The sequence below is a fragment of the Photinus pyralis genome, unplaced genomic scaffold (genome assembly GCF_008802855.1).
Source record: "Photinus pyralis isolate 1611_PpyrPB1 unplaced genomic scaffold, Ppyr1.3 Ppyr1.4_LG2, whole genome shotgun sequence".
NCBI lineage: Eukaryota > Metazoa > Arthropoda > Insecta > Coleoptera > Lampyridae > Photinus > Photinus pyralis.
Window position 1 is genome coordinate 44,305,789 of NW_022170403.1, and position 24,953 is coordinate 44,330,741.

Below are 24,953 nucleotides of genomic sequence, written 5' to 3' on the forward strand. Positions count from 1 at the left end.
TCTTATAGAATGTGGCCTGTAGAATCCATAATTTCAAACAGTTCCAAGATTGGGCTACTAGTTCAAAAGTTACAGCCCTTTGAATTTTCTTTCGAAATTGGTTTCTAGTAGGGAATGCAATCCCGCAGCAAAATCTCAATCCCGGTATTTGCGGGACTGTTAGATGTTAATCCCGCGGGATCCCGGAATTTGCGGGATCTCGCAAAACTTTAAATAAATTGGGAAATAAGCAATTCTGTGCGGTTAACTTCTGTATTAAAATAAATCGCTAATTATCACAATATTTAACAAAAAAGTACCTTCGGCCTAACTTAGAACTCAAAAAAAACTTACCTGTAAAGCACAAAAAGTCTTCTAAAGTGCCTCAAAAATCATAGTACATTTTTAACGAAAAAATAGTACATTTTTAACGAAAAAAGTTTAACAATTATTTAAGAAATAATTCGCCGTTATCAGTTTCATTAACAAAGTAAACAGTGTCGTCCCCTTGGTCGACAAATTCCTCAGTCCCGCTAATCCCGCGGGATCCCGCTCCATTTATGTGCGGGATTAATCTCGCAAAAATGCTGCGGGATCCCGGTATTTCGGGATCCCGCAATCCCGGTATTGCATTCCCTAGTCGTGCATAATGGCATTGCAGTTAGGAATGAGATTTTGAAAGGTACCCTCTGTCGTACTTTCCGCCAGTGCTTCTACAACGCTGACATTAATTTGGGTTAAGTCCACTAGGAGGTCGTTGCAGCCTCCAATGGCTCGAGGAAACCTTCTCATATAGGTACTTATTTCTCATTGGGGCATCCAAAACTAAATAAAGAAACATATTTCTGCAATTCACGATTATCCTACAGGATAAACAAGACGTGTGTGCATCATACACATTTTAAATAAGACAAAATGAGTAGGTATGTATACGTAAAATCTATTCTTCTTGCGCCTGAAGACGTACAATAATAAATCAGGAACAATGACAAACGAAATGAAATTAAGTAAAAGTGACCAAAGTTCGATAAAATGGAAAGGAAATTCAGAAAACTGTCGTCCCATTTTCGTCACATAACCGAAGCAGAGAGAGAATTCGCTAATTCTATAGGTGGGGGTTTTGTTGACACGAGAGTCTAAAAACGACAGCCTTTTCGCGTAATTGCTAAACTTCGAAGGGAGGTGGAGTTCCGTCGAAGTATTAGGATTTCCTGAAGCCGAAGTCGCAGTGGAATTCAGCGGGGCCTTCGACACACTCCTGGCTCCTTGCCATCCACACAACTGCCGCACTAATTAAAAATAAATTAAAGTGGAGGCATTAAGCCGTTGCAGTCATGAACAGAACTTAACAATATTAGGGGATATCGATTTATTGAAGTACAAATTTTATAGCCGATTAAAACTTTCCGCTTCCATTCCTTCCCACTTTCGAAATTTATTTCCATAAAACCAACTGTTTGATGGCATAATTTAATGCGTACAGTTTATTACGGGGAAAGATACATTTTTTGCGTTTGGTATTTAAAACGTCGCATTCACGAATAAACCACAGAGAAAGTTTGTTTTAACAATGGCACGAGGCTTTTGTCATCATAAATGCGCACCACAAACACTTAAAAGTGTACCAAACGGCATTGAGATTTGAACTTTTCCATTGGGTTTTCCGTACTATTTATATAACTTTGAATGGCAACTAATTTTCCCAAAAGTTCTAGTTCAAGATGGCCCACCCTTCAACAGCGGTGCGAAAAAGAAAGCTAAGTTAACTTTACAATATTTATGGACACATAAATTAAACCTGGATCAAATAATCCCAATAGATTTAAAATCAACTTTTAAACAAGGTGTTCATTTTGTATTGACCACTATTGCTATCTCGAGAACTATTATAAGCGCTACCCGGTCGGTTAAATTAGCAAACAATTTCTTTGTACAAACACAACATTTTTTCCAACCAGTGGTTCACAAACTGTGAACTTGGTTCTTTTTAATGGATCTATATTTTATTTCCTTCCATAGAAAATTTTATTCTGAATTCAGTGATATACCGGGTGCTGCACGGAAAGTAAGAACATAGGGATTTAACATGGGAAATTGATTTTATGCAATATCCTGCCCTCCTGCAGATTTTACAGAAAAACTGTAGAGTTTAAAGTTGTTCAGAATTAAAAGGTGCATACAAAACTGTTTTTACATGTTTTATTAAGCTTTTGGTATACCCGCAAATTTAAAAATTAATTTCAACATTTCTGTTATTAGTAGCAATTCATAAAACAACAAAAGTCATGGCTATTGCTACTAATAACAGAAATGTTGAAATTTATTTTTAAATTTGCGGGTAAGTGGAGAAAATTAATCGTTACACTCCACAAACAAACGCGCTACCTTTTGTAGTTGTTCCTTTACTAAAACCGTTTCTCTTACAAAAGACTAGGGAACTGTGCCATTATCTATAGGAGGATTTTTCTGAAATGTTAAAGAAATGTGCTTCCTAAAAAGGTAAATTAAACGTACAAAAAATAGACTGTACTTCCGCAGCCTAAAAGGTACAGATTGAGATTTGTTATTTGTGATCCAATTCTTCCGAAATTTCAAGGGAAGATGCTATTAGATTACATTGAAGTTACGTCTTAAAAAATGAATTGTGAATGCACAGGACATTAATTTTTTATTTGTAAACCATTTTTCTCTGAAATTTTCACTGAAGATGATTGCTATAAAACCGAATTGTTAGCATACATCAGAAACTAAAGCCAAACTTCTTAGTTTTAGGAGGAAATGTGCTAGAAAAGAGAAGACTCTGGACAGAGGACAGATGGAGAGATTTTTAAAAGTAGCTCCAGAAGAAGAAATTATATGGGGAGGTCCAAATGCAGGCGGTCATCTTATGACCCTCAAACATCACGGTGGTTGAAAATCTCCTGCAGTGGCAGAAAGCTATGTGGAAGGCTCCGGTTTCAACAAATTAGAGATTGCGAAGAAAGTCCAAAGACTGCTCCTAAAGAGGTCACATCCGGATTCCCAACAAGTATCATAATATAATTGAGAAGGAAAACGGAATAGATAAATGGAACTCAATGATTATTAAATGGCATGTTACAAGTTCTCCATGTGGAAGACAAACATGACAATACGCAAAATTTATAAAAGACGATTTACGATAAACGTAGTCACAATAAAAGCGCTAGTTGGTAAAATGTACCTAGTTAATGCATGTCATATTACATTACTATTGAGAATCAATTAGCGATAAGTAAAATGTTATTATAATAGTGATGTACGTAATCTGAAGGAAACAGGGAGACTTTACGCTTCCTATCTTAGAGTGAAAATTACACACGTGATTGAATTACATAGCAGCTGACGACACAAAGCAACACGCTATCACATCCCTTAATTGCATTAGCGCCTGTGTATGGCATTAAAAGGTTCGGTATATCGAAGTCTATTGCATTCCAGTCTTTCATATTTTTTCTGCCCTTTTATTATAAGGTTGGGTTACTAATTAGATTAATTTGTCGTGGGTAATATAGGAAGTTGGAAGTTTGGCCCCTTCACGCCTAACTTTTCATCGGGAAAAAAGTCAATAGTGTTGCTATCAATTTTGAACATGAAAATTCAATTAAAAGCTCCCGGTCCCGTTCGATACTTTAATTAAATGCCTTTTAACATTTCTGTGTCACGAGTTCGCGATGATTTTTATATTAGTTGGGCTATTTTATGGAATAAAACGTGCTCTTCTTGTTGTATACCTTAATCGTAGGGATTACGACAATTAGTTTCATTATAATCGCGATTAGAATTACATTATTTAAATGCCCTAATCTGAAGAAATCTTGAAATATTCTTGAGTATGACCCAAAGTAAAAAAATGTTCCAAAACCCACTCGTGGGTATTGCCGCGTAACACAAAGTATTGAAACGATGCATCGTCATCGAAAGCACACAAAGTGTCGAATCTGCATATTGAAGTACGTCCACGTCCAGAGAAAGAGAGGGGTTAAATAAGTAAAATAATGTTTCAAACCAAACATAAGAAAGTTGTCTATGAGCAGTCTGTGCAATCACTGCGCATGCCCACATAATTTTTACCATGTGCGAAATGATTGCCTTTACTAGAAGCATCTGTGGTTATAATTTCAAAGAAATATCTCCATAAATATGAAAGTTGGCATTGCGCAGTCTGCGCAAAATATGGAGTTAAATGAAACTGATCGAAATGGGCAAATATAGACCATAACAGCTTTCAATTAGCGAAACCCCGAAGTCTCTAGGTGGCCCAAGGGCCGAGATCTCGATGGAACGGACGGAAGGACGGACGGACGGACGGAAACACGAGCACATAAGCTTTACCTCAACTTCGTTGTGTTACGCTAAAAAAACCATTGTAACATAACCGCGCCATTACGGTGCATTGAAGAGCGGGAAGGCAGGAGGACACGATGGAACCAAACCAGAAATGATCAAATGTCTGGGAGAAAATGGGCTTAGGTTGTTTCTAGCAATATGCACAAAAGTCTGGAAAGAAGGGAGGTGCCGAAAGACTAAAATGTGAGAGTGATAAGTCAAAAAAGAGTAATCACACTACTGAGCACGGCGGCGAAGATTTACGAAGCAGTCCTGAAAGAAATATCCGAACAGCAGCTCGAATAATCCCAAAGTGGATTCAAAAGGGATATAGTATTCAAGACCGCACCTTCACACTTAAACAAATTGCGAAGACACTTAAAAATAACGAAGAGAATTCGCAGATGACCTCGTAATCTTCGCACATAGCAAAATCGAACTGAAAAGGCACTCTTGCTTTAAGGGTTGCTACCTTAGGTAAAAAAGAAGTGGGCGAAACAACAAAAATGACTGTATATAAGACGATCTGTGTTGACATTTGGAAGCGAAACCTGGATTTTAACAGAGAAACTGAAAAGCAAAATACAGGCATTGGAAATGAAGTGTCTACGCAAAGTAAAGGGGATTACTAGGATGGACGAAATCCGAAACGAAGACATAAAGAACATAACACCGATTTTGAAAACAATTGAAAATAACCATCTAAAATGATTCGGACATGAGAGAATGAATCACAGAAAACAGGTACGACAGGCGTGGGAAGCAAAGGTGAGAGAAGACCGAGAGAAAACTGGGACGGAGCAGTGAATAATAGTTATTTTTCTGAAACTACAATCAAAATTAAATAAATTATCGAATGCAATAATGAAGTTTGGCACATAGCCATCTAGATGCGGGTATGTTTCAATTTTAATTGTCAATATTAAGATTAAAGCAGCAATTGTTTTTACATTCCTCACTAGAGAGGAAAATCACATTTTCTTCATCCTTTTTAGAGATGAAAGTAGTCGTTTCTAAAGTAATTTCAGAAAAAATTATTGAAAATTGAGGAAAAACCTGGCAACAAGCGAGAGCACTTGCAAAAAACAAGAAGATGAGTTGATTTTGTGTATCAATAATATGAAGTACGTATTTCTGTAACTTATGAACTGTAAAAAAGTTTACCCCTTACACCGAAAGGTAGGAAAGCTTTTTGACAGGGTTTTTGATAGTATATGCTTCAGTGTTATAGTATTGATATTATCACAGATTTATTTATTTATTTTTTTTATTTATTTTTTTATTTATTTAATTTATTTATTTATAATTATTCAGACAAGAAGTCAGACCCTCCTAGTGGGTCGTTGGATCATTCATTTTTGTTTTATTTTTAGTTTCGTTTTGCCAGGATTTTGTGCCTATCTGGCGGCCAGGGCCACCCTATACGAATTTTCATTCACTTCGGATTGTTTCACTGGGATACCTACTCCTCCCTGAGTAGCTGGTCAATTTGTTGTCATACACAAAGGGAAAAGCTATTCTAGTGCTAAAGTATATCTTTTTTTTTTATTGAAAAGTGCCCATCCAACTGTGAGAAAATTCAATTAAAGTGGAGGAAAAAATGAGAAATTGTCGAAAAGTTTTTTTTGTAAATTGCGAGTGCTTAACAAAAATATTCATCGGTCCGTTAAAAAATTATTTATGGTTAAAGTAAACTTATTCCATTTAACACGAAAACTTAATAAGCATAATTAGAACTTCAAGTGCGAGGAAAAAGCTGGAATTATTCTTCGGTAAATTTAGAAATATTAAATACCTCTTCTTTTCCGGACCGGCGTGCACTCACTCCTTACGGAAAATTAAATCTGTTCCATAAAAGTGATATAAAGTTTTTAAATAAAGATAATTGGATTCTTTTACCGTGAATTTACATTAACGCCATTATCTGAAAACATCGCGAATTACATCGGTCGTAATTTATTCGAAAATTTGAAACGTTATCCCTATACACGAATTTTAGCTTTGCATAAAAGGCTTTTCGCATTGAAACAGCAAAATAACGTTAGTCATTGTTTGATGCATTCCACCATTTCGGAGTGGAAAGTTGTTGCCGCATTTTAAAACAAGAGTTTGGTTTGAATTCCGCTTGTGCCTTTTAAATAAAGAAAAGCCAAAAACGAAGGAACTCGAGAGTTTGATAAAGCAAACAAAGCTTAAATGTTTCCCTTGGGTTATTGTTCGTGTAGACTCAGCTATAACCTTTACGTACACTAACGAGACAAGTTAAAACTAAGTACTTAAGGGCGTAAAGAAAATAGTCAACTCTTTACATCATGCAACATGGATCAAACTTTAACTGAAATCTCTTCGGAAGCTTAATGCAACTGTATCGAGCGTGCTTTAACTAATTGAAGTCGTGTCAGTGTAAGGAAATTTAAGCATCAATCAAGTTTTTCGCGAGGTGATTTTGTGGTTTAGCGATAAAAATCAATTATTGTTACCATTGCTTTTCAGTAACTTTTATCTTGAATAAGTATTTTTAGTTCTCTAATTTAAATTTAACGACGACAGTGCTGTGATGCTACTAAATTTCTTATCCTGGCGTAGGTGTGCTTTGACTTGAGTCAGGCGTGGTAAGAACCAAAACCTGAAAACCAATTGTGTATTTATATTATCCTTACTTCAGGTAGAGCAAGGATAAGAGGTTACGTATTTTGGTCCTATGGTGACCTCGACTAGAAGGGTACAGTAGGCGGATCCCTACTTGTGAAACGCTAAACACTAAAACACTTTCATGGTGGAATTCTAAATCACAACTGACTATCTATGAAGACAAATTAGTGCGCTTTGTGCCCCAGTCAGGGTACATTAAATGTCGTCAAAAATTCTTTCGTTTTTAATGTCCCCTTAATAATTTAAATTGAATTTAGACGCCTAATCTCGCATAGCATTACACTTAATCAAATTTGAGAAACGTTTTCCTCTCGATGAGACTCTCAAAAATATGGACAGCGCGCACAGTCCATTGCACTAAATTTAATAAGCACCTTAATCGCATTCGTTAGTTGTATTTCTGTGCCTCGGCAGCGATGAAACTTGTTTAATTTACACGGTTATCTCCGCTCGCTGGAATACTAAACGTGAAGAACGAGGAAATTATCGGGATTTATAAGATTTGGAAAATAGGGAATTATATATAAGAGAAACTCTGTTTATCGTCTAGTGATTTTTAAAGCTTAATTAAACGTTACTTGATCTTAATGATATTATTACATCTGTATAGAATTAAACGCGCGAGCTTTTAATTTATGTAAAACGAGACATTTCTCCTTCGGCATTTTTTCTTCGTCTTCCTCCGAATTTCAAGTAAAAAAAACACGACGTTACCCAGATTAGCATATATGATTTGATTTTCTCTAATTTATTCAGATAGAATTCAGGGGTGGTACGATAGGAATGATTGATATAACTTTGCGAATGCCCTAACTTTGTATTTGCTTAAAATTTTTATAAATTTAAACTGCGACTTCGACAGAATTGAAAAATTATGACAAATAAGGTGTTCGGGATTATAGAAAAAGGAGAAGTTCGAAATGTACCGCGAGAAAGAAGGGAGATGTGGCCGCCCGCAAACGGAAGGGAGAGAAAGGGTGATTGATGATTTCTGTAAATTTCTAGGGATGAAGCATTTTTCTGGGAACAGCCCGAAAGGTAAACATTTACTAATTGGAAAGATGTGTTTTACGGCGGTACAAATGGAAATGTCTGTTGAAACGCCAATTTGCCATACAGGAAAAATGAAAATGGGCAGAAGCTTTTTATATGTTTAGATTATACCAAAGATTTCAATTCAACAGAATTTAGTTTAACGTTTTAAGTAATAAAAAGGCGCATTTGTGCTTTCATTTTCGACCAACCAACGGCACTCAACAGCATTTAATCTTTATGGGTTCATTTCACTTTCCAAAAATTAAATAGCTGAAATTCGAGGATTACCTAATATCTATCGATGTACCTACTTAATGTGCAAATGGGGAATATGATGAAGACAAAACGAAAGAAACATGTACATTTGATAGATTCACTATGATATCTGAGCTTACGACTACTCTCACATTCGAATACTTTCAAAGGTATTCGAATACTATAAAAAGTATTCGAATACTTTGAAAAGTATTTCCTTAACTTACTTTGAAAAGTATTCGAATACAGTAAAAAGTATTCAAATACTTGTCACTCAAATACTATAAAAATTTAAAATAGTATACTAGATAAAAGTCTTAATACTACTTAAAAAATCAAGTTATACTTTGTATGGGGTTAGCATTTTTTATATTTGTATTGTTATATACAAATTTAAGGGGAGTAAAAGGACCTTTCTTATACCAGATATATCCTTAAGAATACGTGTACCAGTTTTCAAAGCGATCGTACGTCGTGCACATGATACGTACGCCTTTCTGAAATTAATCCTAGCGATTTTGGAACAGATCCATTTTTGACCATCCGTTTGTCTGTGTGCATGATAACTTGTTTAGAAACGTGCGATCGCTTTGAAAATTGGTACACATGGTTTTAAGGATATAAGAAAGGTCCCTATTGTTTTTAAGTTACGTAGACTATCCAGTCAAAAAGGTTCTCTCCAGGATCGTTCGGTATTCAGTTGTATAGGATTTTTATATTTGATTTTGTGACAATGGAAACTTTCCCTAAACATTCCTAAATTGTTCTCAAATATTTGAATAACTTAAAAGTACTGCCTTTTTTTGAGGCCGGAAAAAAAATGTCTGAGATCGAGATCGATCGAGAGTCCATAATTTCAAACAGTTCCAAGATTGGGCTACTAGTTCAAAAGTTACAGCCCTTTGAATTTTCTTTCGAAATTGGTTTCTAGTCCATAACTTTTGATTGAGAAGTTCGATCGAAAAAGTACGAATTGTTTTGGATTCTACGCACCAAAATTAATAAGAAAAAGTGTTTTCCCGAGAAATTTTGGTGTAGTCGATGTTTGGTAAAAAAAGAAGGTTATACACTGCCTTTTTTTGAGGCCCGTAAAAAAAATTGTCTCAGATCGATCCGGAAAAAAATTTTTCTTATAGAATGAGGCCTGTAGAATCCATAATTTCAAACAGTTCCAAGATTGGGCTACTAGTTCAAAAGTTACAGCCCTTTTGAATTTTTTTTCGAAATTGGTTTCTAGTCTATAACTTTTGATTGAGAAGTCTGATCGAAAAAGTACGAATTGTTTTGGATTCTACGCACCAAAATTAATCAGAAAAAGTGTTTTCCCGAGAAATTTTGGTGTAGTCGATTTTTGGTAAAAAAGGAAGGTTATACACTGCCTTTTTTTTAGCCCCGAAAAAAAAATTGTCTCAGATCGACCCGGAAAAAAATTTTCTTATAGAATGTGGCCTGTAGAATCCATAATTTCAAACAGTTCCAAGATTGGGCTACTAGTTCAAAAGTTACAGCCCTTTGAATTTTCTTTCGAAATTGGTTTCTAGTCTATAACTTTTGATTGAGAAGTCTGATCGTAAAAGTACGAATTGTTTTGGATTCTACGCACCAAAATTAATAAGAAAAAGTGTTTTCCCGAGACATTTTGGTGCAGTCGAGTTGTGGTAAAAAAAGAAGGTTATACACTACCTTTTTTTGAGGCCCGAAAAAAAAATTGTCTCAGATCGACCCGGAAAAAAATTTTTCTTATAGAATGTGGCTTGTAGAATCCATAATTTCAAACAGTTCCAAGATTGGGCTACTAGTTCAAAAGTTATAGCCCTTTCAATTTTATTTCTAAATTGGTTTCTAGTCTAACTTTTGATTGAGAAGTCTGATCGAAAAAGTACGAATTGTTTTGGATTCTACGCACCAAAATTAATAAGAAAAAGTGTTTTCCCGAGAATTTTGGTGCAGTCGATTTTTGGCAAAAAGGAAGGTAATACACTGCCTTTTTTTGAGGCGCGAAAAAAAAATTGTCTCAGATCGGCCCGGAAAAAATTTTTTCTTATAGAATGTGGCCTGTAGAATCCATAATTTCAAACAGTTCCAAGATTGGGCTACTAGTTCAAAAGTTATAGCCCTTTCAATTTTATTTCTAAATTGGTTTCTAGTCTAACTTTTGATTGAGAAGTCTGATCGAAAAAGTACGAATTGTTTTGGATTCTACGCACCAAAATTAATAAGAAAAAGTGTTTTCCCGAGAATTTTTGGTGTAGTCGATTTTTGGTAAAAAAGGAAGGTTATACACTGCCTTTTTTTGAGCCCCGAAAAAAAAATTGTCTCAGATCGGCCCGGAAAAAAAATTTTCTTATAGAATGTGGCCTGTAGAATCCATAATTTCAAACAGTTCCAAGATTGGGCTACTAGTTCAAAAGTTACGGCCCTTTGAATTTTTTTTCGAAATTGGTTTCTAGTCTATAACTTTTGATTGAGAAGTCTAATCGAAAAAGTACGAATTGTTTTGGATTCTACGCCCCAAAATTAATATGAAAAAGTGGTTTCGCAAGAAATTTTGGTGTAGTCGATTTTTGGTAAAAAATGGAAGGTTATACACTGCCTTTTTTTGAGCCCCGAAAAAAAATTGTCTCAGATCGACCGGAAAAAAATTTTTCTTATAGAATGTGCCCTGTAGAATCCATAATTTCAAACAGTTGAAGATTGGGCTATAGTTCAAAAGTTACAGCCCTTTGAATTTTCTTTCGAAATTGGTTTCTAGTCTATAACTTTTGATTGAGAAGTCTGATCGAAAAAGTACGAATTGTTTTGGATTCTACGCACCAAAATTAATAAGAAAAAGTGTTTTCCCGAGAAATTTTGGAGTAGTCGATTTTTGGTAAAAAGGGAAGGTTAAGTATTCAAATACTATGCGAAGTATTCGAATACTAAATATTTGTGAAAGTATTTGAGTTACAAATGCAAATACTGCTTCCATAAAAGTATTTAATTACAAAGTATTTGAATACTTTAAAGGATTTGAATACTAAAAAGTATTTACAAAATCGAATACTGCCCAGCTCTCGTATAGACGCTAGTAAACTTCCCGAATGTTAGAGGAATCTCTATAGAACATCCATTCTGAATGTATACAACATACATAGAATATCCTATTGAACATCTTTTGCATATTACAGGAATATTCCTGGTATATCCAGTTGTCAGTATACTAATATACATAGCATAGTCTGATGCATATACATGCATATACATAAGACATCCAAAACGTATATGCCATGTATTATGTGAAGTCTGCCAAACTTATATCCCATGCACATACATCGGACATTTGCGACATACTTTTCCACATTCTATGGATGTACAATATCCCACGTGGAATGTACATGGTATATGCAATGTATATAGGTCTGCTATGTGGGCTGGTGGTGACATCATATAAATGCGTTGTTTGTTTCGGGGCTGTGTAGTGTTCATGTACCGGGTGACCAATAACACTGTCCCTCTTTTGCAATAACCTGCTTTAACTTCTTAACGGCTTGACCGATTTTAACAAATTTGGTATCGTTGAAAATATAGTTAATTTAGTTGAATCCTTCTCCGCCGGGAGGCTAGTTTTGACACCATGACCCAAAATCCTAAAAAAATCAAATGAAATGATATGACTTTTTATTTATGGGAAAGTAGCCAAATAACATCCAAAGAGGCCAGTATAAACCGTTTTTCAACATCGGAAAGTTTTGTTTAATACAAGTTTTTACGTTAACAAATCTACATTTACAGAATATCTCTACAAAGTTCTAATAATAAACATAGCCATATTAAGGCGTCAGATGTACATGAGCACAAAACTAGATCAAACGTTTACCTAAGGTACATAGTACACAATTACAACATTTTCCGATATACCAGGGCTCAAAAATATTCAATAAGTTGCCTTCATATATTATAAATTTAGAGTCTATGAATAAATTCAAAAGCAAACTTAAATCGTGACTAAAACAAAAGTAGTTTTAGATGGGTTTTTTTTAAATGTAACCTGTTAATATAATTCCTCATTTTTTTATTTTTTTTTGTAAATATCTCCCAAGTTCACCTACTATTTTATTCTGAACATTGCAGCTTATTTATGTATATATTACGTACTCGAGTTTTTTTCCTCTACGCCTTATATGGCTTGGCTGTTTGCTTATTAATTTGTGTTAATGTTTGTAAATATACTTACCGTCATGTAAAACAGTTGAGGAATAATATTATTCTTAAAAGTATCTCTGTGAATAGGCCATGCCACATGGAATTTAAGGAACCAACCTTGCAATAATCTCCAGAAATTCCACTTTTAATGCATCATTCGGAAACTCTACTGCTGTAGTCACGCCTGTAGTTGTCCTGTAGTCCAGTTAGAATTTGTCAAGTTTTCCAGTAAACTACTGTGACGACTAGCATTATTCATAATAATTAGCGATGGTTCTTCTAAATTTGGTGGCAAATGGTCCCAGAACCACTTACTGTCCATTTTCTCATGGTAATGTGCATCATTTGTTTTTGTCACATAATAAAACCATTCTGTTTCCGGCATCTAAGACCACATACTTAAACAGTGTGTCTCTCGGGTTTAATTTTCCTTACCCTTGCTGCATTGTCGTCTTACCATAACTCCTATTGTTCCATTTTCAGATACCCACGTCTCACCCAAAGAGACACATTGGCGTCGAGTCTCAGATGGCATAATTTTTACATACGCATCTAAATAATGGACTCTTCATAGTACAATAATTGGGTAACTTCATTAACACTTTTCTTGGGTTACCTTTTTGATAGCGGGCACCAAAATTCGCAAGAACTTTTGAATCCATTAAATACGCCTTAGTTTGCTAATCTCTACTTGTGTGAAACCATCATCATCGCTATCGGGTTTGCCTTGTTTTTTAGGATTCTCTAGAGGTTTTCCCGATTCAGAAATTTGTGAAATAGAGGTCACTGTTCGCAGGGTAATATTTAATGCATCCGCAAATCTTTGTGAAATGAAACTTGTTAGGTATACGAATTCTTATATTACTAAAGTAACCACTCATCTCTCTTACTGCTCTGACTGGTAAAGATGGACCTCTTTCTCGCTCAGAATAAGGAATATGATTAGAAATAAATTGCTTACTTTTTCTTGGTAAACCCGATGGCATTTTTGGGTTACACAACTTTTGGCGTAGAATATCGCAGTGAGACATACGGAAGTTATGCGTCTATAATTGTTCGTTATGAAACCAACGGATTTTTTATCGGCTAATGTATCAAAACGCGATAAAATAATGAAAACAAAACAAATTTAACGTGTCACAATGTAAACGATTGACAGGTAACCTGAAAACAAATGAAAACTCCTTTTGAGTAAAGATTTTTGGTTTTATTTTTTAAATAACGCACAACTCTGCCTCAAGAACTTATATTTTACGAAACGCATTGATTAGTCTTGCATAAACATGTAATTTCAAAACGATTTTTTTAATTTTGTTAATACGTTGGCATTATAATATTCCCCAAAAAACAGAATTGGTGACTTGCGCGCGCTAAGGAAAATCCTTCTTTACTTGAACATGAACATGCAATCGAATGGCACCGCAATAATTTAAGTTTTATTGAGGGAGTAGAATCAAACCTATCAGACGTACCTAAATGATGGGACCTTCTCGCACTATCCGCCTTTAATCTGAAGTAGGTAAATATAATGGTGGTTAAGGGTTGAAGCTCGAAGGGCGCATAAAAGACTCGAGAGTTCGCCTTTAATTTGTGAATGAATGAGTAACAGTTGCACACTTGAATCTTCAATACAATTAAACAATTAAATCGTATTAAGCTTACGGACTGAGTACATTTTAGTGTCTTTGAGAAAAGAAGGCAGGTGGTTACGTATTTTCTCTGGTGATGAAGTCCTTTTGCATTTATTCGATCCTTAGAACCGCTGCAAGTAGAACATACAATTTAAAACAGAAACAGAGAACAAAATATTCGATTATAAATACAATAAATCAATAGACTATAAGGTAGTTATTACTAGCCAAGTGTTTTAGAAGCAACAGTAGTCGATGGGCAAAGATGTCATCATTGTTGAAATGGGTAATCGGACTCTCACACGTAAAGCTATGAATTTGATTGTATATGGTTTAAACTAATGGCAAAATTACAATAATTTTTCAAAACTAGATTTGTTTAGATAAAAACACAGAGGACTAAAATCTTCTTGGACTGGGTTTGGATCTGCCAAACTTTTGAATATAATTATTGCTTAAAACTGATGGATCAGTCTCTAATTAAAACATTGTTACATAAAAATGGAATCGTCAAATAATAGTACCTAAACGCAAAATATGCGCACGGTATAAAAGTTTACGATCTAGAAATTTCTTTTCTGATGGCGATTACATAAAGCATTGACACGAAATGCCGAGAAGTCGGCATGCAAGGAACAAAGAAAAAAAACCACGTCTTACGACAATCTGTCATTTAATGACAGCCTTCCGTTGACGCAACCGTGAAAATTAAAAAAATATTTTGTCCGTGAAGGTCTCCATTGAAACCTTCTTGCACGAATATTTACTATTGTTGAAAACAATTGTTAATTATACTCGTATAGAAACGGTGTGTATGTCAACATGACCGTCAAATATTCAAATTCGTTTTCGTTGGAAGTAAACGCAAACTTTTCCTTTACTGTTCATAGTGGCGATAGGGCTTGGGATCATTATGTGTGCAGTAATTACGCGATCAGCTTTATACATAGTAGCTATAGGTAAAATTAGCGCGTAAACTTTTTACTAATCAGCATCCCGTACAACATTTCTACTTATCTCATGAAAATTAAATGTAATGAACATCTATGACCATGATTTACAACGACCTATGATTAAAAATGCATTTAGTTCAACACGATGTAGAAGGGAGAGGGGTGTAGATGGTATTAGGTGACTACAACACCAAAAATTCGGAAAAGATTAAGAGAAGTATAGTTTTCACCAAATCGTGAACACCCCTCTTAACTGGTGCACAGACGAACAAAGACCAAGTCCACCCTGAGAATAAGAGTCATCGTTCTAAACTTATATTTCTGGCAAATAAGTCCCTTCGTAGACAGAACCTTCTGGTTCTATTTTTCAATTGTGTTCTTAGATTCGGTGTATAATGTACTCAATTTTCAGGAATACTGTGAATGGTATAAATAAAGTTGAGTTAAAGTGTAGCTTCATTCATGTCTGTGAAGTTGGCCTGGATAAAATAGCCCGGCAGCATCGCACCATGCTAGATCGTTAGTGCTTTGTTAGTGCTCGTTAGTGCCTCACAAGTTAACATAAGGGCTCAAACCGTTTTCTCAAAATAAAATTTTTTTTTGTTTGGGTCAACTTCACGTTTGCCCGGACAATGACTCCAATTTGCATCAAATTTTGTAGATCGTTAGTGCTTTGTTAGTGCTTATTAGTGCTTCATAATTCAACGTTAGGACTCAAACCGTTTTCTCATAATACCTTTTTTATTTGTTCGGGCTAACTTCACGTTTGCCCGGACAATGACTCCAATTTGCATCAAATTTTATAAATCGTTAGTGCTTTGTTAGTGCTTTCGAATTCAACGTTAGAACCCAAACCGCTTTCTTAAAATACATTTTCCTGTTGGGGACAAACTTCATTTTTGACGTAGTTCTTTTCACATTGGCATGCAGCGCGATTCATCTATACGTACCGTCACCGTTCCGTTACCGCACCGTCAACGAAACATAAAATATTCTCGTTTACAAATTTTGACGGGCCGGACGGTGACGTAACTGTGTAGTCTATAGCTACTATATACACCACAACTGACTCGTCCGCCATTTTGGAGCCCACTGACAATTGACGCTTGCAAAACACGTGCTTCTCATGACAGTAAGTTACCTTGGCAACATAACACAACATAACGATCAAACAACACAGCGTAATATCTTACAGACTGTCAGTGGGCTCCAAAATGGCGGACGAGTCTGCTTTCTTAATCAAGTGCTGTAGTGCAGCCTGAATATGTCTATAGCCTTAGACTAGAAAAGAGAGAGGACAGGTAATACTTTCAATAAAACTGTGACCATTTGTCACCAAGACATGCCTGCCAGTGTCGTAACATACAAACAGCATTGTTGGGTGATAAGAATTATTCCTTTTATAGGACGAAGACGAATGTATATAAAATTAATTAAAACAGCAGTAGAATTAATTATTTTGCTAATTGTAATAGTTGAGAATTATATATTCAAAATAATTCAAATTGGCCAATAGAAAGCCTTTAGAACGACGCGGTACACTCCGTGCTCCGAGAAAGTTCCATTAAGTGATTTCAAATGATGAAAACTATTAACAACATATTTTGCTACATATCATGTAAGGCAAGTACTGAATAAAAACGCAAAACGTAAAAATTATGAAAAAGACGGTTTGCTCTAAAATTTACCAAACAAATTTTTACCTTTGAAACGAAATTCCGCCGCTATGGCAATGGACTGCAAGACATTAGGACGCGGACATTGGACCGCAAGACTGTAGACCGCAAAGGGAATAGACCGCAAACGATAGGCCGTGGACATTAGGACGCAGACATTGAGACGCGGACAACGGGACGCGGATATTAGGATGCAGACTTTGGGACGCGGACATAGAGACGCGGACATTAGAACGCAAGCATCATGTAGATCACCATACAAAGCAGAGATTAGATCGCAGGTAGGACAATAAAAGGTATAACAAGTAAACCAATGTTATTTTACTTATTTCATCTGTGTATGCGCTCTAACGTGTAGTCCTAGCCTAGGATCTGTGTCCTAATGTTCGGCGGTGTTTTGCGCCCCCCCCTCCCCCCCGTTCGACAACGGGAGTTGGCACTGATCAGGCCACTTTGACCACTGCCACAACACTTTTCATTAATGGAGATACTCTTAGATTGTTTCAATTGTAATTATACTTGTATTTGCTTCTGTTGTTTTATATCGATATGTTATTAATTAGGTACACATTATCTATTTATGTTAGGTAAAATTATTTTGTAGAATTCTATATTTGGAGCATAAAATAGACTATAATTTCACTAATTCCTGAAATTATTACCTCTATTTTGCTCTTCACATTAACCATTTTAGTTTTGCATCTTTTCATCTTTATGTCTTTCTTGTATTGGGATACAAATGCCAATACCTTAATTTATTTAATCGTACGATATATTATGTATAGGTACAATTTAATTTATTGGAAAGGTACTGCTCGAGCAAAAGTGAAGTGGTGCTGCCAATGTGAAAAGAGCTACGTCCGAGTTTGTCCCCAACAGGAAAATGTATTTTAAGAAAGCGGTTTGGGATCTAACGTTGAATTCTAAAGCACTAACGAAGCACTAACGATTTATAAAATTTGATGCAAATTGGAGTCGTTGTCCGGGAAAACGTGAAGTTGGCTCGAATCAATAAAAAATGTATTCTGAGAAAACTGTTCGGGTCGTAACGTTAAATTATGAAGCACCAACAAGCACGGACCAAGCACTAACGATTTACAAATTGTGTGTTATGAGGCACTAACGAGCACTAACAAAGCACTAACGATCTAGCATGATGCGATGCTGCCGGGCTATTTTATCCAGGCCAACTTCACAGACATGCTTCATTCAGCATTTACGAAAGCTCTAATTCCTATAGTTGACTATTATAATGTCGGTGAAATTAAAGTTATAAGCAATGCTGGAGCACTGTACCCGGTATTTACCTTATAAATTAGGAAAACTGCAGGAAAACCGACTTGAGTAAAACTAAGTTCCTTAAAACCGAAATTTACAGTACATTCAGTATCAAAATGTTTCAAGAATTCAAGATATGAATATTTTTCAGGGAGCAGATTTTTTTATTATCGCTTTTGGAGTTTGCACAAAATGAGCATTGGAACTGTTCGGAGGCCTGCGTGAAGACAGCAACCAACCAAAGATACCGACCGTTTCTCCGAAGATGCCAGAATACCACAGAAATAAAAAAAAATTACGCCCACCTTTACAAACAAGCAATGCGCGAGAAGTTATCACTTTCTAGTTTGTGCCAAAAAATACTGCTATACATATCCAATAAACAGATGGAAATATAATTTCTTGCAACCCCTTGCGTCACATAGAAATCCACCCCCAATGTGTTTATAAATCAAATACGGCAAAACGCGGGTAGTTATCACTTTCTAGTTTGTGCAGAAAAATACTACTATACATATCCAATAAACAGATGCAAAAATAATTTCTTGCAACCCCTTGCGTCACATAGAAATCCACCCCCAATGTGTTTATAAATCGAATACGGCAAAACGCGGGTAGTTATCACTTTCTAGTTTGTGCAGAAAATACTGCTATACATATCCAATAAACAAATGCAAAAATAATTTCTTGCAACCCCTTGCGTCACATAGAAATCCACCCCAAATGTGTTTATAAATCGAATACGGCAAAACGCGGGTAGTTATCACTTTCTAGTTTGTGCAGAAAATACTGCTATACATATCCAATAAACAAAGGCAAAAATAATTTTTTGCAACCCCTTTCGTCACATAGTAATTCACCCCCAATGTGTTTATAAATCGAATACGGCAAAACGGGGGTAGTTATCACTTTCTAGTTTATACAGAAAATGCTGCTATACATATCCAATAAACAAATGCAAATATAATTTCTTGTAACCCCTTGCGTCACATAGAAATCCACTCCCAATGTTTTTATAAATCGAATACGGCAAAACGCGGGTATAGTTATCACTTTCTAGTTTTTGCAGAAAAATACTGCTATACATATCCAATAAACAAATGCAAAAATAATTTCTTGCAACCCCTTAGGTCACATAGAAATCCACCCCCAATGTGTTTATAAATCGAATACGGCAAAACGCAGGTAGTTATCACTTTCTAGTTTGTGCAAAAAATTACTGCAATACATATCCAATAAACAAATGCAAATATAATTTCTTGCAACCCCTTGCTTATAAATTGTTTATAAATTGAATACGGCAAAACGCGGGTAGTTATCACTTTCTAGTTTGTGCAGAAAAATACTGCTATACATATCCAATAAACAAATGCAAAAATAATTTCTTGGAACCCCTTGCGTCACATAGAAATCCACCCCCAATATGTTTATAAATCGCGTACGGCAACACGCGGGTAGTTATCACTTTCTAGTTGTTGCCAAAAAATACTGCTATCCATATTCAATAAACAAATGCAAAAATAATATAAAACATAGAAGTCTACCCTCAAAGTTTTTGTACACATAAAAAAAGTATTTTTTCCAAGAATTAGTACATGACCCTGTTTACATGATTGTATGCAGGAAAGAAACACATTCTGAAAAATTTATCGCATATCAAGTTCACTGTGTTTCAACCACGTTTCTGGAAAGACACAGTACATCAACTTTAAGGTCATCTAACACTCAAGAGCTTCCATCATATTTCTAATGCACTGGATATTTTGATGGATTTCAGTAAAAGTGGATGAAGAAGATTTCAGTGGTTGCTATGCTTTATAATTGATTTAGTTAATCTCTAAGCAGCACACTATGTTACTATGTCCACTGTGTTGGATGTCAACGTTGGTATTGTTGCGTGCCTATTTTATTTTGTAATTGTTCCATTCCTTAAAGCTTTGCTGTTATTCCATCAAACCTGAAACCGGTCGAACGGACACGAAATTGTTTATTACACGCGTGTGTTAACAATACGAATAAATGCATGACATATAGAGTGGTTCGCAAGTGCAATTTTTGGCAAGATACTTCATCTAATGTCATTCGTCGATTTATTCAGTGTGAGAACTGCAAGACTTTTCCACCCTGAAAAACGCATCCATTGTGTGCAAGATATTTGCAAGTGTTTGCCGCCGTCGTAGAAACCCCTTCCACCAAGGTGACTTCTGGTTCAGGCGAGTAGATCGAGAATTTTGACAAAATTATCTAAAAAACTGTCGAAATTTTCATTAGGATTAATTTGTGTCAATTATTGAATAACCTGAAAACTACGAGGTTTAGACATCAGGATGTCCCTTATGAAAATTGAAGACGATACAAAAGACTATCGAATAGCGAAATAAAGTAGTGGTAGTTCTGATAGAAAAAACATTGTTATGGCACTTTGAAGTTCGGAAAATTTACCATTTCATTGGCTACACCGACCTGTACTTAGCTGCTCATTATCAAAGTGTTACCCTTTACTCGGATTAACATGGTTGGTCAAATTCTTAATTTTAAAAAACAAGGTCGCTATACAATGCATAATAGTGAGGCTTGCTTATGGGGAACTATATAAAAATTAATAAGATGGCAACATTGACAATAAATAAGAAAGCGAATAGGTTTCAAGAGAGAGGTCTTTATATGTAATCTACAACTCAGTTGATACTTGCTGACCTCTGAGTTCCAAAGTCTCTTGGAATTAGTGTTAGCTTAGGCAGTATACTAAAATCTGCATACCAAGTTTCGTTGAATTCGTGAGTGTATTTTTTGGGTTATGGGTTTTGGTTTCACCCAGACAGATGGACGCCAACGGTATATTATATGTATGTAGGTACATACAAAGAAAAAAATGAGAGTTTCCTATAGGTACCAAAACTAAATTGGTGTCAACATAAAAAGAAAATTTCAATTTTACAGAGGCATTTAATTTTGTCAACGTATAAACAACGAATCAACGATCATGGGTATGTAGACGTAGTATGAAATCGTATTAACAGTTCTAATAGGGCAATTCACTCAACGATTGAAAAGAGAACAACATATCTCTATAAAATGAAAATAAGAACAACAAATGGGTTTATTACGCACAAAGTTTTCTTATTATCGGAGGTACGAACTCGGATAAATTATACCAATATGAACCACTTTTTCTGATATATCGATATCAGCGCCTACTTAGGAAAATGAGTGCAAGAATTATTTATGTCGCAGAAGAGTGAATTTAACTTTTTCCCTTTGCGTTGAATAAAGGTTAATTTGCACCTTTGCATGTATAGTTATATTTAATTCATAAGCATAAGCCTCAAATTATAAATTTTAAGTCATACTTAAAATGATGTCATATTTTGATGTGGTCCATTTAAAATGGTACCTACGTAAGGAAATTGTGTAGGAATTGAAGAATTTTAATATAAATGGGAAAACTTTAATTGTTTAAGTGTCTTATATAGAAGTATTTTTCCTTTTTCCTGAAAGTACTTATCGTAATTGAGAAAGCACAACACAGAAAGTGAAAGTATATTTTCAATTAAGGAAATAAAGCGTCTACAAGAATTGATATTACTGGCCAAAATTGATGGAACCGTTAACAAAATTACACGACGGCACGTGGAAACAAAAATTGGAAATTCTATTATTCCCAATAACTCGAAATTGAATATTGACATTAAATCATATTTACTGCACTTTTTGATATATTTCCACTTTATTTGTAGTGTATAGTATAAGCGTTTCATTGATTTCGTTTTTTGTACAGCAATCTACTCGGTTCACCGAAAATAGAATAGGTGGTTGTACTTTATATATACATGTTTCTTTTAGAAATCTGTCCCAACTGAAGCGCATGCATTAAACTATTGATTAAGGTTGCTCCTTCCCCTAGTCTACGGAATTGAAAGAGCGGTGACACCCTACATTAAGAACTACCAGTTTTAGTAACAGCATGCGCAATATGCCCCAATAGCAAAATAGCGATGAGGGTTAGAAAAAGTTACGACCGGAAGTACAGTAAGCTTTTTGATCTTAGTGCTTCCGTCAAAATGAAAGTCTACCATCAAATTTTATGCTGCATGTACATTATTTCATTTTATATTTATTCATATGTAAAAATAGTTTAAGTATTTGAGTGGTAAATTTTAACGAAAGCTATTCGTATTCTTTGTTACCAAACTCATTTGCCTTTAGTTTGACTTTAAGACGTCAGCAACTATCAATTTTTAGCCACATATTAAATGTTCCTATACGGTTTACTACATGTTGCAGTGGCACCTTCTTCAACTTATCTCAAATCTGTCATCTGGGATTGATTCCTTCCAATTAGGAATAATGCCAGCATAACAAAATATTCCCAATTGACTGCATAAACGACGTACACACTTATCTTAAAACAATTGTATCAAATCAAAATTCGGTGATCATAATATAATGTTTCTGATATAATTCTTTGTAAATCCGCACCTGAATATTCGTACATCGGCTTGGAACGTTCGTTTAGTTAATCTGTTAAAAATTTAAATAAATTCAACATATTATCAGGTACTGCAAGTGCTGTTTTAGGGATGTTACCAGCGCGTTACCTACTGGCAGAAGTAAAGCTTTTCACAAGTCATAACAAAATATTAGTGCCGGTTGTACCAACGCTTTAGTTAACGTTGATTTAAGGGTAAAACGTAGATCAAACTGCAATGTCGTTGGACCAACCAGATTTTTCCGCCCTACTAACGCAATTGGAACTCTTTCTTGATGTAGCTTTATCTATTCCACTAGTGTCCACAATTCGAGTAAAGCTCCTTAATTGCCGTGCCGTGGCATAGCTCAAGGTTTGAACCGCGGTCCAGTATTGTTTTTGACTCAAATGCTCTATGCTGATAATTTAAAAATATGGAAAAGAATATTTTCTGGTAGAATGTACTTTAACGAGATTTAAACAATTTATGGACTTCACTAGAAATACTATACTGACACTAATTACAAATACAAGTGAGTGGTATAGAACTCGAAAGAAAATCGGAAATAGCAGATCTCAGCGTTCTCTTTGATAGTATGCTAAAATACCAGTGGCGGATTTACAAATTCGGTACTCTACTTCGAAATTAGGTACATATATAATTACAATTATTCTAACAATGAAATTGCAACTTTGATTTGTGTTCTATCGTCTTCATTAAAACAGTTTTTCCCCTTATTAGCATGATTATTGTAAACTAGGCCCTAGTTTCTAGATTATTTTTATATCCCAAGATTTAGCGAAAATTACACGATAAATTTATTATTTATAACTTCTGAGCTAAAAAAAAGCTCTATCATGTACTGATTGTAATATAAGGTGCAGTGTATTCTTCACAAATTCTTACACCAATAGTGTTCCTATTGGAGCTTACACAAAACTACTAATTCTAATATTGGATCGCCATTGGAATATTTTAAAAATTCATGATCTCAAAAGTATATTTTACAGAGCGTTTAGTAACGACTGTAATACAGTACCAAAATATTGAGATCTTTGTTAATTTTTAACACTCGTTTTCTTTATTTATACAGGGTAAAGTTTTCAGCTTCCTAACTGGAGCTAGGTGGCTATTACGATCACCGCTTTTTGGACAAGTAAATTTCATCAAATGTCATCATTTTAAGCAACTTTTAGAGAATAAAATTTTCGTTCCGATATAACGGATTTGTTCAAATTTTGGATCTGTGTATTAAGCAGACGGAAACGAAAAACAACGGACTGGATTTTGAAAAAAAATGTTGGATCGCCGTAAAGGCCGCGAACGTTATCTTTCAAATAGCAACGCAAAATTTCAGTTAAACTATTCGAAACATTTTCTTGTTCTGTGTACAACTGGTAGGTTTTGTTTAAAAAAAACGGAGTTATTTAACACATTTTTTTTCGATAAGACGTCATTTTGATTTCGTTAAAATCTTGGCAGGGTTCATTAGACATAAAGGATGTAAAGACTGTTAAAAAGGTTTTTTTTTAATATCTGGGTTGAGCTAGGAAGCTGTTCTGTCAAGAATTTGGCACTTGATTTTCAATTTCACTATGAGGATCTCGTAAACCGTAAGAGAAACAAAGTCGCTTAAGTAGGCAAAGTTATGGATAACTTTATGCTAATTAATCTTCCGTTTCAAAATTCCTCGTAGCTCTAACAAGTTAAAAAGTAATCGTAAACGATTTACATAAAGCGCATTTCCACTTGCATTCATTTCCCATTTGTAAAATGCAACTTCTATTAAAATCGTAAAAATCCGGCCACAAATATGAAAGATAGCGTTGCACATGGGCAATCCATTTTTGACGTGCTACTTCAATTTCAGTTTATGAGAAGAATTTCATTTCAATACTTTTCTAAATAAGAAAGTTGGAACTGCGCATGCGCAAACCTAAATTTTGAAACTAATGTTAGATTTTCCTTTGTTCCAAGCGCCTAAGTATCAAATTTCACTTAAATGCTTCCATAGATAAAAAAGTTGGCACTGCGCATGCGCAAAATAAAATTTTGAAACTGGCGCTAGATTTTCCTTTATTCCAAGTGCCTATGTATCAAATTTCATTTAAATTCTTCCATAAATAAAAAGTTGGCACTGCGCATGCGCAAAACCAAATTTTGAAATTGGCGTTTGATTTTCCTTTATTCCAAGTGCCTATGTATCAAATTTCATTCAAATACTTTTATAAGTAAAAAAGTTTGCAATTCGGTTTATAAATGGTCGAGATGCGAAAAGGGCACTGTGAATTTTGAATCGATTCGATTCAACTTTTGGCATTGCGTATTATATGGCTAAAGCTATGCCCATATTGAATTTCATGCAATTCAGTTCATAACTAACGGAGATGTAAAAGCGATCGAACATTTCTAAACAAAGTTATCGTTCACACGGACAGATAGATGGACAGACAGACAAAGGAACAGACGGACAAACCAACAGGCAGACGACAGATA

The 24,953-nt window shown here is 35.1% G+C and overlaps 1 long non-coding RNA gene across 1 annotated transcript; it reads left to right on the top strand.

Annotated features, from left to right (window-relative positions):
* The first annotated feature begins 20,686 nt into the window (after positions 1 to 20,686).
* On the top strand, positions 20,687 to 21,440 carry LOC116164382. Its single transcript, XR_004143885.1, has 2 exons — positions 20,687 to 20,975; positions 21,018 to 21,440. It is a non-coding gene; the product is annotated as an uncharacterized LOC116164382 (long non-coding RNA).
* The last annotated feature ends 3,513 nt before the right edge of the window (positions 21,441 to 24,953 follow it).